The sequence below is a fragment of the Taudactylus pleione genome, unplaced genomic scaffold (genome assembly GCF_031769625.1).
Source record: "Taudactylus pleione unplaced genomic scaffold, aTauple2 ptg000113l, whole genome shotgun sequence".
NCBI classification, from domain to species: Eukaryota; Metazoa; Chordata; class Amphibia; order Anura; family Myobatrachidae; genus Taudactylus; species Taudactylus pleione.
This window is the reverse complement of record NW_028284515.1, coordinates 14,673,389-14,690,000: the sequence shown is the minus strand read 5'-3', so window position 1 is coordinate 14,690,000 and position 16,612 is coordinate 14,673,389. Positions and strand designations below refer to the sequence as shown.

The 16,612-nt window shown below is 47.2% G+C and overlaps 1 long non-coding RNA gene across 1 annotated transcript; it reads right to left on the bottom strand.

Moving 5' to 3' along the window:
- Positions 1–9,269: 9,269 nt before the first annotated feature.
- On the bottom strand, positions 9,270–16,291 carry LOC148525118 (uncharacterized). The gene is made up of 3 exons (XR_015878312.1): positions 12,890–16,291; positions 11,266–11,363; positions 9,270–9,691 (listed from the first exon to the last, which is right to left on the bottom strand). It is a non-coding gene; the product is annotated as an uncharacterized LOC148525118 (long non-coding RNA).
- Between the last annotated feature and the right edge of the window lie 321 nt (positions 16,292–16,612).

Genomic DNA, 16,612 nt, shown 5'->3' with positions numbered 1-16,612 from the left:
CTGCAGCAGGGACAGTCCCACTCCCCCTGTGCCCTTCATCCAGGAGAAGCCACTGTACTGCAGCAGGGACGGTCCCACTCTCCCAGTACCCTTCATCCAGGAGAAGCCACTGCACTGCAGCAGGGACGGTCCCACTCCCCCTGTGCCCATCATCCAGGAGAAGCCACTGCACTGCAGTAGGGTAGGTCCCACTCCCCCAGTACCCTTCATCCAGGAGAAGCCACTGTACTGCAGTAGGGTAGGTCCCACTCCCCGAGGCCTGGCTAAAGAAGAGACAGAAGACTGACAAACGGTAGGTAGACCAGAGTCACTTTGTAAGTTAGCTCAGCTGAGTGAGAGACGGGAACTGGTCAGATGGGTGCTGCTGTCTGCAGAATGAGATCTGAGTTTGACTCAGAGTTATTGGCTGCCTGGCTGTGTTGATGGGCACTGGGCAGAGAGGGGTACTGCATGGTGGATGGATCTGACTCTGACTGAGTCTAAAAGGATGTGTTGGTGTGTTGGTGTGCTGCTGAGTGACTGCACTGCTGGCCTGGGATTGGGAAAGGAGTGCACCCACTGCGCATAAAGGCCACAGCCAGCCTGGCCAGGGTGCTGTATTTCATAAGAAAAACAATGGGGTTCTTTTTTTTTTTTAACATATCTTTATTCATTCTCGAGTTTTAACTGAGTTTTCTTTTGCAGGTAGTGACATTAATGAAAATGGCACTAACATAAATAGAACGTGTTGAGATTGTCTTGATAACCGCAATTTATATAGTTTCTGGGGTAATGGGAATATAAAACATTTAAAAGTGACACATTGTAACAAAAACAGTCCTGATGTCCCTTCACTTTCACAATTAATTTAACATATAGGTACAAATTAACCAAATTGTGTGGGCAACGCACATCCTGGCCTGCACCATACTTGCCGATTTTTAAACTCTCCTCCCGGGGAGAAGCTCAGAAGGGAAATGCAGCAGGCGACTTGAGTCGGACGGGGCCTGGCTCTCACATCATTAGGGACAAACCCTGGGTTCATCTCTCTACTGTCTGTGACGTAACTAATGGGTGGTCTGGGTGTGCACTAGACCACCCATTAGCCAGACACTCCATTTCCCCTGGCCCTATCTTCACTGATTCTATGTAGGCAAGCTGCGCAGCGTGGCATGATGACTTCAGGCCAGCGACGTACACCCCTCTGCCTACTTTGCCGCTGGTGATGAGCTGCGCACAAATGCTCCTTCTAAGACGCCCACACATTTTTGGGGAAGTGAAGGTGATCAGTGATCACCCACCTCAGGCTGCCTGTCATTGCCTTGGAGCCTGGAGGAAGGTGCATTATATATAGTGTTTTATGTTTTATGGGCATCCATCGTTAGTTTAATTAACTACTCAATTTAATGTTTATTTAAAGGATAATAATTATAATATATATATATATATATATATATATATATACTGTATTTATACACACACACACACACACACACACAATTATCTGCAGGCTTTACCCTGCAGCTTTAGATCTCGGGTTCAAGTGGCCGTAAGTATTCAATTACTGGCAAGCCCGCAAGTTTCCCCCAGGGTACATTGGGATGTAGTCTGGAAGCCGACGGTCTAAATGTCGACATGACAGGTGTCTAAATCTAGACGCCTGTCATTTCACTAACACTGGGACACTGGTGCCCGGCATCCCGATCGAAGTGACGCCGGGCGCCGCAGTGGACAGCCGCGGAGGGGGAGGGTTAGGTTTAGGGCTCCCGGGGGGGACTTAGGGTTAGGCACTCCCCTGGGAGGTTAGGGTTAGGCTAAGGGGAGGGAGGGTTAGGGTTAGGCACCCCTAAGGAGGGTTAGGCTAGTTGATACTTACCTTTAGGACGATGGGGATTTCCTCCTTTGTCGGGCAGCCGCTGTCTGGAATTGAACCGCCGGCCATGCTTTTTTTTTTTTCCTTTGCAGAATCTTGAGCTGATAGGACAAATCTCCATTAAGTGAACACTCCGGGCTAGTTATGGGCATACTTAGGTCAGAACATGAATACCTCCTGCCACTCATCCCAAGGTCTTAAGGCATTTTTTTGTGTGCTAACCGCGGGCTAGCCATGAGGAATAATTTAATAGCTCTGGGCACTTAACCCAGAAGCGCATGCACACGGCCTCTACACGGGAGTGCGGGGAGAGTCTCTGGGGACAGCCCAGCATCTCTGGGCGTCTAAATACACACCGCGGTCGCATGCCAAGACATAGAGGGCTTGCTAATGCCTTGCTGTGCGATTGCTGGATTTGCATACTTTGGCTGCGTAGGAACGCATCTAGCCAGCGGGTCTGAATCGAGCCCAGAGTCCACCAAAGGGCACTGAAATCTATCTTTGCTTACCAAAAAAATTAGGCTCGGGCCGGCCCTGCTCACTTCACTAGGAAAGTTAGTGTGATGCGGGAAATCCAACCACTCTCTGGTGGTGCGGCGGACTCCCTGAAAAACCAGGAGTCTCCTGCACCTTCCAGGTGGTAAATTTACTAAAGTTCCATTAGAGATTCATTTTTATGAATCACTGAAATCTCCTGAGATCGAATGGAACTTGAAAAGCAAAATCCCTTAGCAAATCTCAAATTTACTAAGACTGGATTTTGCTTTCGATTTGCAATTCAAATTCGATCTTGTTTCAGTTTAAGAAGGGATTTGCTGTTCGATTTTGCATGTTCATCAAATCGAACAGCAAATCCCACTCCAAAAAGAACTTCAAAGCCCCAAATTAATAGAACTGCTTCATGCTTTCATTTTCAGCATGAGCAGTTCCTTTTGACACAGGTACATGCATACATCAGTGGGATGCATGCATGTATCTTACTGTGAAAAGCTTGCAAAGAGTTCATGTTTTAAAAAAAAATGACGTGGGCTTCCCCCCTAAATACACAACCAGCCCTGGACTTTTCATAGCCAGTCCTGGTTGTGTAAGTACAGGGGAAAATTGCGTAGGATTCCCCTGTACTTAGCACAACCAGCACCAGGCTCAGATCTAGTCCTGGTTCTGGAATTACAGGGGAAAAATTGTGTACGGTTCCCCTGTAATTTCCACAACCAGCACCGGACCCTTTCTAGCGGGGGCGGGGGGGGGGTAATGTCACAGCCAGGGAAACCCTATCACCGGGTTTCCCAGCCAAAACATTACTCCTGACCACTAGTCAGCCCAGGCCGGGGATCCCTGGGGAGTTGGGGACCAGGCCTAGGCTTATAGCCCAGGGTTTTCCCCGCCACCCGTGGGCGGCCGGTTGATAGTGAAGTGTAGTGAAAAAAAGAATAGTAAACATTGGCCCTCATTCAGAGGCACTCGCAAAATGCGAGCGGTCGCTCTGAATGTGAGCGGCCGCTTGTGTTTTCAAGTGCGGCCTCATGGCTGCTAGCTAAGCTCTGGGTTACCACCCACAGCTTTAGCGACCGACCAGGTTGATGGTCGCGATGGTCAAGACCATCGCGACCATCGGGGCTTGCAACGAGACCCTAAGGTTGGGTCTTGGCAACCGCAAGCCCCAGGGAGCTTCCTGCTCTGATCGAGCAGAAAGCTCCCCACTGACATCACTGCTGATGTCAGTGCGGCCGCCCACAAAACCACCCACCGCCACGCCTACAAAACGGGGCAAGCTGTTGATCAACATCGACAGCCGCCCCTTTTGTAGTGAGCTCCGGAGCGAGAGAATTTCTCTCTCGCTCCGGGGCTTGCGCTCGCACAGTGCGGCCGCTGCGCGTGCGCAGGGCCTAAACATCGACCCGCTTGCAAGCGCTCAGCGCTTGCGAGTGGGTCTGAATGAGGTCCATTGTCTTTACGAGTAGAACTGCAGGTCCCAGAACGCTTCCCCAGCATGCTGGTACTTGGAGAACCACAAGTACCACCATGCGGGGCATTAAGAGCCCGCTGGTACCTGTAATTCACCTGTAGAAAGAAATGTTTACGTAAATACAATACACACACAGTGACAGTATAGTTTTAATACATACATACTCACACATACTCACCTACATAACCTGGACCAGTCCTCTTCTCCCTGTAGGCATCCTAGGTCTTCGGAAAATAAAAAAAAAATTAGAAAACCCGAGCCACACAACAGGTAACAACCACGATGGTTGTTACCTCCTGAATTAAGATCTTTTCCCTTTGTAGGGCCGTGTCTGAGCGTTCATTGGCTGAGAGAGGTCAGCCCCTGCCTCTCTCAGCCAATGAACGGCTCCCACCATTGAAGTCAACGGTGGGAACTGCAGAATCACCTTTAGTAACCCAGCAGCTCTAACCATTGACTTCAATGGTGGGAGCTGTTCATTGCTTAAGAGAGGCGGGGGAAGGGATCCTATTGTCCTCTATGTGAAAACATCAATGTTTTTCAGAAATTCGATTTCATTTCAAATTCCTTTTTCTGTTTGATTTGACATTCGATTTGGCCTTTGGTAAATCCCTTCATAAAAAATGGAACCAAATTTGAATGCAAAATCAAACAGAAATCAAAATTGAACCATAGTAAATATACCCCCAGGAGAGAAGGTAATTATGCCCTGCACACATTATAGATATACCAATGAATGTACACTAGTTTTCTGTTAGCCATAGTATATAGTATAGGACCTAACCAAATTTGATGTAGACTCCAATATATGTAATTATTTTTTTCACATTAATTGGAAAGTGGACGTTTTGCTAACAAACTGTCTGTACAGAAACAGGAGCACAGCAGCTGATTAGATTTAGCCCTTACCCAATTAATAAAATAAATCACAATTCCTTGTGACACCACAAAAATTCACCATAGTAACAGCAGATGTAATGACCGTAGAGGAGCAGACTCCAGCAGCCTTTTCTAATACTCCATAATGAAAAGAAAATTACCTGTTAACATGGTTATGTAATCAGAGCCTTTGTTATTGTTATTAGGAGTCTTCTATTTCCAGAGAGGCTGTTTCTGCTGTCTCTGTGTAGCTGTGATCCTAGCAGCACATAATAATAACTCAGGAGATCTGATCCATAACTGCTCTTATCCTTGTTTGTTTGTTTTCCTTCATTAAAGTGAATGAGTATCTCTGATGACCACACCTCCACAGTGTTCAACAAACTAAAAAGCCACAGTTTCATTACTAGTGTTTATAACATAAACAAAGACAGATTTTGTGATGCAGATCAACAAAAACAAACCCAGCAGTTTATTGCGCAAACTACGTTATAGATTATGGGTCTGATTCGGACAAAAGTCCAAATGCGGGACGGATCTGGCGGATATTTCTGCAAACTATGCATGTGCCACAGAAAGCAATCACAGACTGTACATGAGCTGTATTATGCATATATATACTCTAGTGGAGATTAAAAGTGTTGATGACGCATCTCTCTTTGGCAGCAATTTAATTGTTTTTTAAGAGGTGCTAATTAATGGGCGCCCAATGTTGCAAGTCAATTGTTTTTGGGTGTCCATTAATTATCCTGCTTGTTGCACCAAATTGGAGGGGTAAGTGTTGAGGTACAGGCGATGAGAGAGGGAAGCAGTTAAGCTGGCCATACACTAGAGCAGGGATGGGGAACCTCAGGCCCGGGGGCCGTATAAGACCCGTGGAATCATTTGGTCTGGCCCTCTGAGCCTAGAATGGCACCCTGCAGCCAGAATCTATGCAGCAGTGCCGCATGTAGTGTCCTTAGAACCAGTGGCGTAACTAAGGGGGGTCAAGCAGGGCGTGTGCCCTGGGCGCGCATGACCGGCGGTGTGTGTGTGTGTGTGTGTGGGCACCTGCCACGGTACCGGCCCGCCCTAGTTAGGCACTGTAGCACCGACTGCAGTGTGTGCGGTCAGCGCTACACATTTGCACAGGACCGGCGCTAGGCTTCCCTGCGCCGGTCCTATGCTGCACAACCAAGCCCCTTCCCTCCTCCTGTGGGCTTATGCGATGTGTGTGTTAAGCAGCAGCCAATGAGCGTTAGACAGACTCTCATTGACTGCTGCAGCACCCACTGCTAGAGCGGGGCTGGAGCTCACTCATGAGCTCCGCCTTCCGGCTCTTGCAGTGGGTAATGGGAGAGATGTCATGACGTCTCTCCCATAATGCAGAGCGTGCCAGCCCAGGAGAACTGACATGTGGCGGCGGGAGCAGTGGCCTGAGCCGGGGCAAGGAGTAAGGTAAGTATTTTATTTATTTATTTTTCTACTTGTGTGTCTGCACTACGGGGGGGGGGCACCATTACTGGGGGGGACCTCTATTGGGGGTGGGGCACTACTGGGGACTACAACTGGGGGGGGCACTGCATCAGGACGGGGAACCTCTACTGAGGACTACTACTGGGGGGGGGCTACTACTGGGGGCACTATATAAGGGGCTTACTCCTAGGAGCACAAGGGAAACTATTACTGGGGACACTATATAAGGGGCTTACTACTAGGGGAACACTACTGGGGGTACTAAATAGGGAGGACCACTACAGGGGGCACTGTATAATGGCACGGGATAGGGGGGGATCACTACTGAGGGCCTGCATAAGGGGGACCTCTACTGGGGGCACTGCATGGGTGGGGACTACTGCTAGGGGCACTATATAAGAGGCTTACTACTAGGGGCACAAGGGGCACTGCAGTGGGGGGACCACTACCGGGGGCACTAAATAGGGAGGACCACTACAGGGGGCACTGTATAAGGGGAACTGAAAGGGGGGACCACTACTGGGGGCAGTGCATGAGGGGAACTACTGCTGGGGGCACCACTACTGGGGGCACTATATAAGTGGCACTGCATAAGGGGGTACCACTACTGAGGCACTGCATTGGGGGACTGCTACTGGGGGCACTATATGAGGGGGACCACTACTGTGGGCACTTCATAGGGGGGACCACTACTGGTGGCACTGAATAAGTGGAACTAATGAGGGGCTGCATAAGGGGGACCACTACTGGGGGTACTGTATAAGGGGAACTAATGGGGGGCTGCATAAGGAGGACCACTACTGGGGGTACTATATAAGGGGCACTACTATGGGCCTGCATAAGAGGGACCACAACTGGGGACATTGCATACTGGGGGTATTGTATAAGGGGCACTACTGGGGTTAAGGTGCACATGGAAAGGAGTGTTCAGAGTGACGATAAAGGGGTGTGTGTCATGTTGACACGCCCCATTTTGAAGTGTCCACACCCATTTTCACCACGCGCACATATGGGGGGACTCCATTTTTAAATTTGCCCTGGGCTCCAAATTCCCTAGTTACGCCACTGCTTAGAACGCTTCAGATGGTCACATCACTGCCCTTACAGCTTCCCGAAGCATCCTCAGGATGCTCTGCGCATTGTTGTAATCACCGGCGATTGTGGCCCTGCCCCCTTGTGACACCACACGGTGGGGTGTGGCCTGCATCGGGTCAGCAAATAATGTTATATATATCAAAATGGCTCTCGGCAGAAAAAAGGATCCCCACCCTGCACTAGAGCAACTTTCATCCCAACCATCTAACTAGTTGGTTGGTTGGAATCAAAATCCGGTAATGTATGAGAGCAAATGACAATCAGAAAACAGATGAAAATGGTCAATCAGATAAGTTTGTTAAATCTGCTTTATATAAACAACTTGTCTGAATGACAATTTTTGTCAATTTTCTGGGGTTTGGGAGCAAACGGCTGATTGTCATAGCATAATGTATGTAATGTCCAAAACACATCATATTATGCAATCACTCCTGAAGGAAAATAATAAAGATGGAAAACACTATATATACCATGTGCGCCAGGATTCTGCCATTAGCCACATGGCTGAGACATTGACTGGATAATGAGAGCAGCTGATAGCTCACAGAAGTATCTACCAAGTAGCTCTGCATCTGCTGTTATACCCCATTCACACAGAAAAGCAAATTACTGGGTAAAGAACTTGGTAATTTGCTGATCAAAGCGGGTATTTTTTCTGTGTGAAAGGGTCAACCCGGGAGATAATTCCCTGGACTTTGAACCTGGATTTTACCAGGGTCGGAGACCCAGCAATTTCAACCCAGGTTGACCCCTTCGCAGAACAAAATACCCGTGTTGATCACCAAATGACCAGGTAAGAGTTCTTTACCCAATAATACCCCTTTTACCCTGGAGCTAAAATCCGGGTTATTGCAGAGTTAACCCGGGTAGCTCCTTGGTGTAAAAGGGAAGCGGGTTGGGTGGCCGGGTCGAGAGACCTGGCAATCCAACCCAGGTAACTTGCAGGGTTTAACACGGGAGTAACACGTGAAACCCTGCAGTGTGAATGGCACGCTCTGGGTCACGATGAACTGGAGCGCGCCGCATGCTGGCCGATTGTTCTGGCTTCAGTGGCGCTTGGAGATGACGTCATCTCCATGCGTCCACTTCAATGCCGAAAAGCCGGGTATATGCAGACCTGACTCCGGTGTGAACGGCGCCGACTCGGGAATGTCCTAGGTTAGCACCAGCTAAATTCCGGGTCTGATCCGGATTGGAACCCTGTTCCAACTTTGGGTCAGACCCGGAATTTAGGTGTAAAAGTGGTATTATTTGCTTTTCTGCGTGAAAAGGGTGTCAGGCTAGAACCGGCAAACCGACCCGGGGCTGAAATGCTGGGTAAAAGCCGGAATTTCAAACACATTCTGTGTGAAAGGGGTATTACCCAGGTGTGTCTCAAGGGAGGAAATCACCAATGGTTAATGAGGGTACAGATGAAATTATGCAGTAGAAGATCGTGTGTGTCTGCTACAATGTAGCTTTATAACAATATAATGGATACACTACTATGGGCAGTGACAAACGCAGGATTTCTAGAGGGGGGTTTCCAAATGCTGGATTTTAAAGCGAGTGTGGCCAGTCCATGAAGAGGGCAGAATTAGTACTCAACCAGTTTTAATATGCGTCATACAAGTGTATTGTGTATCATAATTCCAGCATATACAGGACCAGTGATCACAGTAAGCCATTAGATGCGGCAGTAGGGCCACCCTGCCTGAGCTGAATGTTTTTATTTTAGATGTGGGCTCCATTACAGACTATTGGAGCAAGTCCGGGAGCCTGGAGGAGCAGCAGAAGAACCTAGCACTGCCCTGGGCATATATGTACATATTGGGCTCTGTTGAATTCGTCAATAAACCTTCTAATATATTCCTTCCTATAAACCTCTAAGATTCACCTGCCTAGAACCTCTAAGACAAAACCCTGCCTAAAACCTCTAAACAGAACGCTAATTGCGTACGCAGTTTAACCGCAAATAAAGACAGGAGTGGAATCTGTGTTTCCAACGCACAAGTATTATTCAGGTAAAAGTACAGTCAGTTACACGCAATCTATACATACACAAGTTAGGCGTAAAAGGAAATAATACAGACCCAAGTACGGTTATACATACGCTGCGCCTCTGGACCCAGAGATAGACTTCTGACTAGATATCCTCAGTTCACCCAAAATTCAGCATGAACTGGCAAACCAGTGTTCGGACACATGTATTTATTCCCTCCCAGACTGAAACAGGACAAAGGGGGAACTTCCTGCTGATCTCATTGGTTCCCAGAGGAGAAGCATATGTAACGACACATTTAACAGGTTGTTTCAAATAGACTTTCCCTGCCTCTAACAGCCGGAGTCTTTCTGGTAACGCCTCCTGTAACATTCCATCAACTAAACATTTTGTTGCTTGTAAGTTCTGCGATCCGTAACTTGAGTTTGCATGATGCGATCTCTCCACCGATAACACCGGGATTCTGTAAAAAGCGTACGCATCAGAATGAAACCAAACACACCTTGCTTATCATGTATAATACCTTAGATATCAAAAACCTCTATTTCTTAGCATTTAAACTAACTTAACCAACTTGAATCATACAATTTGATGCTAATGGAACCTTGTGTGCGAATATGTAGTGTGTGAGTATTCGGGGTTTGATATAAGGACGCTAGTTATTAATGGGTGAGATTTAAGTGCATAATTTCTCATACACGAAGTGAACATCCAGCAGTGTGGATGGCTGAAGGTTGTAGTTCTACATGCCCTCTGTCAGCAGGCCCCCACCTGTTGTGTGTTCAAAGGAAAACAAAACCTCTTTTGTTCTCACAGACTCTTGTGTGAAATGCAAATGTATTACCACCTCAAGCTGTGGAATTTGGGGCCATTCTGTCTAGGATTCAGACAAATCCAATTGTGTAGATATTATATTACAATTGCCACAACTATACTTTATCTGCATCCAGGGATTCCCAATTTGTATGTCAAAATACCCATTGTCTCTTCTTATTTACTTTTACTCAGAAAGCTTGTTTTTCCAGTTGCCCTTGGTAGGTTAACAAAAACATTGCCATCTGTTCTTAGCTCCTGAGTTATAACTTGAATTGACGCTGACCACAAAAATGGTGTCTTGCGATCTCATTTCCAAAATGGAGTTTTGCGGCCATTTGCAAGATGGCGTTGCCGCGATTAAATTTTAAACTGAACTTGTCTCAGCCAATTATTCAGCTTCGACAGCTCTATAGCAGGGCATCTCTAATAGCGCATGTTTTCCAGATCTCCTAGTTGGTGCACAGGTAATTTATTACTGTCTGATACTTGTTAAAAGATCCACAGGTGGTGCTAATTATTTCATTTGTGATACTGAGAACATGCAACACTAGCAAAATTCTATTATATTACTATTTCTACTGTGGTCATGTGTGTGCTGGGGAGGGGGGTTTCCAGGCAGACAGACACCCCCCCTACGTTTGCCTATGATGGGTGTGGGTCTGCTGCAGTGTAGCTTTATAACAATGTAATGGATACATTACTATGGGTGTGGTCTGCTACAATGTAGCTGTATAACAAAGTAATGGATACATTACTATGGGTGAGGGAGTGCTGAAATGCAACTTTGTAACAATGTAATGGATACAGTATTAGTATTAGCTAAACAAATACGTACATAGAGATAAGGTGAAATAACAACATTCGTGATATCTAGTGGGTATAAATACTCCAATCTACAATGCGTCTTGGTCTAAATGATCTAATAAATGTGCAAATACAAAAATAATTGTAATTCAAAGTACACCACTTACAATAACAAAAATGTGATATATATATATATATATATATATATATATATATATATATTACAATGTGGAAAGGAAGTTAGAAATGGTTACTCAAGTAAGTAAATGTGTGATTTAACCCCTGAAACACAACATCGTTTTAGATAGATTTTTAATCTATTAACATCGATTAAAATCGACCTTTAGTAGATTAGCCCCCTACAGTTGTTAACTTAAATCAAGCCTGGCATCTTATTGTACCAGCATATGCACCAACCTGTGTGGTGTGCGTCACGGTCATGCTTCCATCTCGGCCAGGTATGATAACATAGCATAGAGCTGATACAGAAACGGAAGTAAATCTGGTGTAGATTACTAAAAAAAGAAACATGAATAGATAAACTGAGTATTTTTACCCCTATACATAGCTGTACACATCATGAGGTGTGCCCTGTTGTGTGTGTAGCATATGTGCCTGCTTTACCACTAGTCATCATCCTGATCATCAATCTGTTGTTACACCTGCTCTATTCCTGCTGCAGAACATACGTCTCCCAACAGGCATATTTCTCCTTACGTGCTGGTCTGAAGGACCCACATTTGTGTGAGCACACCTTCCCTGAACTTTGCCCACGTGAGAATGCCCCTTCCCACCCTTCTTCCATCTCTTCAGCCACAAGGGTCAATGCGCCAAAATTGTATACCCACATTAGCGGCTCTCAGTCTTCAGAGTATGGACCTGATTCAGCTGTGAACGCAATGCCCATATTTACGCAAATCGAGCCATTGTTTGCCATCGTGCACGCAAGCAGCACTGCACACGCGCCGCGATCGCTTTGTGATTACAGACGCACAGAGGAATCCATCACAAAGTGAGTGACAGGTTGTCAGAGTTTGGGGGTGGGGGGTGGTCAGAAAAACGCAGGCGTGTCTGACCGTAGGAACGCCGTTTAATGTGCGTGCATAAATTAGCCGCTGCATCTGCAGCATGAGAGCTCTCTGCGTGTCAGGAGAGCTGCAGTGTTTGCGTCTGGTCAGATTTGTCCTGCACGCTGCGTGACTGCTTGATGTGCGACAATGTTACCGATATTTAGGCAGGAGAGGAACATTGGACGGATATGAGAAGGCAGCAGTGGGCGTCTTTATGCCGGCTGAGCTTTGGCAGGCATTAGCATATTTTCTCAGCTGCGTACTGTGGTCCTGATTCAGAACCCGCTCGCAAGCGGGTCGATGGCCGGGCAGTGTGCACGCGCAGCATGCGCACACACTGCGCGTGCGCAAGCCCTGGAGCGAGCGACAAAATCACTTGCTCCGGCGCTCGCATCCAAAGGGGCGGCTGTCGATGTTGATCGACAGCTTGCCCCACTTGGTAGGCGTGTCGAGGGGGTGGCTGGCCAAACGCAGGTGTTCCCGAAGGATCGCCTGCCATTAGGGGGCGGCCCCACTGACATCACGATTGATGTCAGTGGTGAGCTTCCGGCTCTATTTGAGCCGGAAGCTCACTTGGGGGTTGCAACGGATGACACCCTACCACAAGGGTCTCGTTGCAAGCCCGATGGTCGCGACCATCATCTGGCCACTCGCTAAAGTGGCGAGCAGCCAGGAGGCCGAACAAAAAAAAACATGCGGCCGCCCTGATTCAGAGCGAGCGCTCGCTTTTTGCGAGTGGCTCTGAATCAGGCCCTGTGTGAAATCGCAGCTATGATCGCATTAGTGTCCTCTGCTGAATCAGGCCCTACTGTATGTGCAGAGCAATAAACACTACGCAAACTGGCGTATATTAGCGTTCATCTGTATTTCGCTGGACACATGACCTTTTTGTAAATCTACATGCTTTTTTCTTCTATACATAATCTTATGCGTAAGTGAATAAAAGAACTAAACCCTCATACGACAGAGACATTTGTATATATGATGTTGCGTCCTCTAGAAGGGCAGGGTCTTGGAGGCAATCTTCAGACGTAGATCAGATTCCTGGCCTTGCATTCACGTTCTGAGTAGGGTGAATGGAGTTTCTTTGAGAACCGGCAGAAGTCGTCATTCTAGTTCTATGATAGCTGAGAGGAAAGTGTATAGCAGCTTGCAGAAACACCCTCTGAACAGGCGTGGGAGAGTGGCGTGGGCTTGTGTGCTGCTTACAATACAAGGTTGTTAACAGCAACACAGATGCAAGGTGGTGAAGGGGAAAAAAACAACGTTAGAGCAACTCCGCAAATAACAATAAGACAAATACAACATGCGTTTTTCAAGTAAGGCATTGCTTGTGGCCACCACTTACCTAGTGCCTGCTGCACCTCACATTGGAAAGGAGCCTTGAAAATTAGATATTGGGGAACATCCTGTCAGCTCTGCCTTTACTTCTCTCAATGTAGCATAATAAATATAATATAATTCCACTAAAGCCAATCAGTCGCCCATACTGTAGAATGCCAGTTCACACAATTGTTACTTACTGTGCAGTAAATTCATATAGACACAACACATTTATAAAACAAATACATTGTATCAGTAGTGTATTTACCATGGGTGCAGTGCATGATTGCCTACAATTTACTTTACCCCTCAGAGTTTGAGATATTACTCCTCATCCTCTTTTCTCCCCTTTAATGGAATGATGGTAAAGGTAACTGCAGGAGGAGCAGCCAGCACCAATGATAGTGCCAGTTTTTGGGAAGACTATAATTGTAGGTGTAGCAGATTCCCTTTCATGGCAGGGGTGTCTGCAGCACTATATGATCGGCACATGTATTGTGTATTGGTAACAGGAATCTGTTTACTAATAAAATAGATACTGCATTGCGTCTTGTTGACTGGTTATATGGGGATGTAGTTAATAAACCTACACACGGCATCCCGGCTGACGAAATCCCGGCCCCGGAGTGCCACTTCTCGGGTAGAAGACCACCGCCGGAATACCGACAGTAGGTGACATGCCGACGCCGGAATCCCGACAGCAGGGCTAGTTAGGAATTAGCTGAAGGGGGAGGAGGGTTAGGGTTAGGGGAGGGGGAGGTTAGGGTTAGGTACCCCCTGGGGTGGGTTAGGTATAGGCACCAAGGGGGGAGGGTTAGGTTTATTCACCAAGGGGGGAGGGTTAGCTTTTACGGACTAACGGGGAGGGTTATGGTTAGGATGTAGGAACAGAGGGTTAGGGTTACAAAGGGGGAGGGTTACTATACTTACACGACCCTTGTCAGGATTCTGAGCATCGGGATGCCGATGTCGGTATATTGACAGCAGGCATCCCGACTGCCAGGATTTCATACCGATTCTGTTATATGTATACTTTATTCTTTATTAACAGCCGAGTGAGGCATTTTAATAGTCAAATTAATGCTGCAATGGTTAGATGGATCGTGCATTGCATACAAGTTGGCTGGTGTAAGCAGGGCTGAAACTAGGATAACCCTAGGTGCCCCCGGGAGCCCTAAAACCCGCGCCCGGCTTACCTTTGTTTGGTATGCCTCCCTGCAAGTCACACGAATTGCCACTTCTAATTGAACCTCACATTTTGTGGGTGCACATATTGCTGCGATGTACTGCATGCAAGTTTCATGATGCGATTTCTCTTTCACAAACACATCTAATTGAATTGACCCCACATAGTGTATCTATCATTTAGATGTATGTGGGCAATTCTGCATACATTACTGTTAGATATGCCTACATTGCATTAAGGGACTTCTCCTCTCCCCACGCTTACATCTCACCTAGTATGTTGCAGGGGCAGACTCTTCCATCCACCTGCAGACGTGGAATGGTTTGCTCCCCAACTGTGACGTGTCAGTGGGAAAGAGAGGAGGAAGGCAGGCACACACATAGGGGATAGGAGAGGGAAAGATCAGGATGATCTGTTTTTGCATGCAGTAAGGTGATTGGTCCCAGGGCAGAGGCCAGCTACAAGGAACCGTACAGCGCCCTAACAGTAGTCACCATGGGCTTTAAGCCGGGTACACACTAGACGATATGTCGTCCGATCGGGCGTATTGGATGACATATCGTCTACATCAGGCAGTCTGCACCCGCTATGTCGCTGACGATGTACACTCCCACGCATCATCGTCTATATCATCAGCAGGGGCCATGCTGCTGAATGTACTTGCCGATGCCGGCACCCCTAATCCAATGTACCCAGCATTACATTGGATTGCTGGTATGAAAACTAAAGGATGAGCTTTAACACCTAGCACATTATACAGTATGTCGGCTCTGTGTCAGCAGAACTTAGCAGCATCTGTGTAAAAAAAAACCCACTAATTCACACTATTGGAAGCTATGTTTAATATACACATTTTTTATAATTCTCTTTTATATAACAATTAGGGGTGAGCGGGTTCGGATTTCTGAAATCCGAACCCCCCCCCGAGCCCCCCCCGATCCGAGGCCGATCCGAGTCAGGCTCGACTTTTCCCGCTTGACTCGGATCTGAAATCGAGGCAAAACGTCATCATCCGGCTTCCGGGTCTCGCGGGTTTTGGATTCTATATAAGGTACCCGCCTCGGTGCCATTTTCTCACTCGGCTGTGGACAGTGAAGAGGGAGGGTGGGAGTTAGGGCTGGCTGGGCTGTGTAGTGTAGTGTAGTGTAGTGTTGTGCTGTGCTGCTGTTGTCCATAGGGGCTGTGTCCACTCCTCCAAAGTCCATAGGGGCTGGCTGGACTGTGTTGTGCAGTCAGTTGTCCATAGGGGCTGTGTCCACTCCAAAGTCCTGTGCAGTGTCCCAGTCCTAAAGGGGTGCTGTAGTGTTGTCCAGGAGGTGCTCTGTCCATCAGGGGTGCTCCCCCCAAGTGCAAAAAAAATATTTTTTTTTTCTGTGTTTGTGAATTGTGTGCACAGTAACCGCACGTGCATCAACAAAGTAGTGCCAAGCGTGCGCCTGTGTCATAAGTAAAGGGCCGGCTGGCTTGACCGTTAAAGGGTGCTGTAACCCCCAAAGTGCACTCCAAACAAAATAAAAAATATTTTCTGTGTTTGTGAATTGTGTGCACTGTGGCTGCTCATGCATCAACAAAGGAGCAGCTCCAAGCGTGCGCCTGTGTCCCATTAGTAAAGGGCCGGCTGGCTTGTCCATTAAAGGGTGCTGTAACCCCCAAAGTACACTCCAAACAAAAAAATATATATATTTTCTGTGTTTGTGAATTATGTGCACTGTAGCCGCACGTGCATCAACAAAGTAGTGCCAAGCGTGCGCCTGTGTCATAAGTAAAGGGCCGTCTGGCTTGACCGTTAAAGGGTGCTGTAACCCCCAAAGTGCACTCCAAACAAAATAAAAAAATATTTTCTGTGTTTGTGAATTGTGTGCACTGTGGCTCCACGTGCATCAACAAAGGAGCAGTGCCAAGCGTGCGCCTGTGTCCCATAAGTAAAGAGCCGGCTGGCTCATTTCTTAAAGGGTGGTGTAACCCACAAAGTGCACTACTCTCCAGAGCAAAAAGAAAAAAATATTTTCTGTGTTTGTGAATTGCGTGCACTGTGGCTGCACGTGCATCAACAAAGGAGCAGTGCCAAGCGTGCGCCTGTGTCCCATAAGTAAAGAGTCGGCTGGCTCATTTCTTAAAGGGTGGTGTAACCCACAAAGTGCACTACTCTCCAGCAAAAAGAAAAAAATATTTTCTGTGTTCGTGA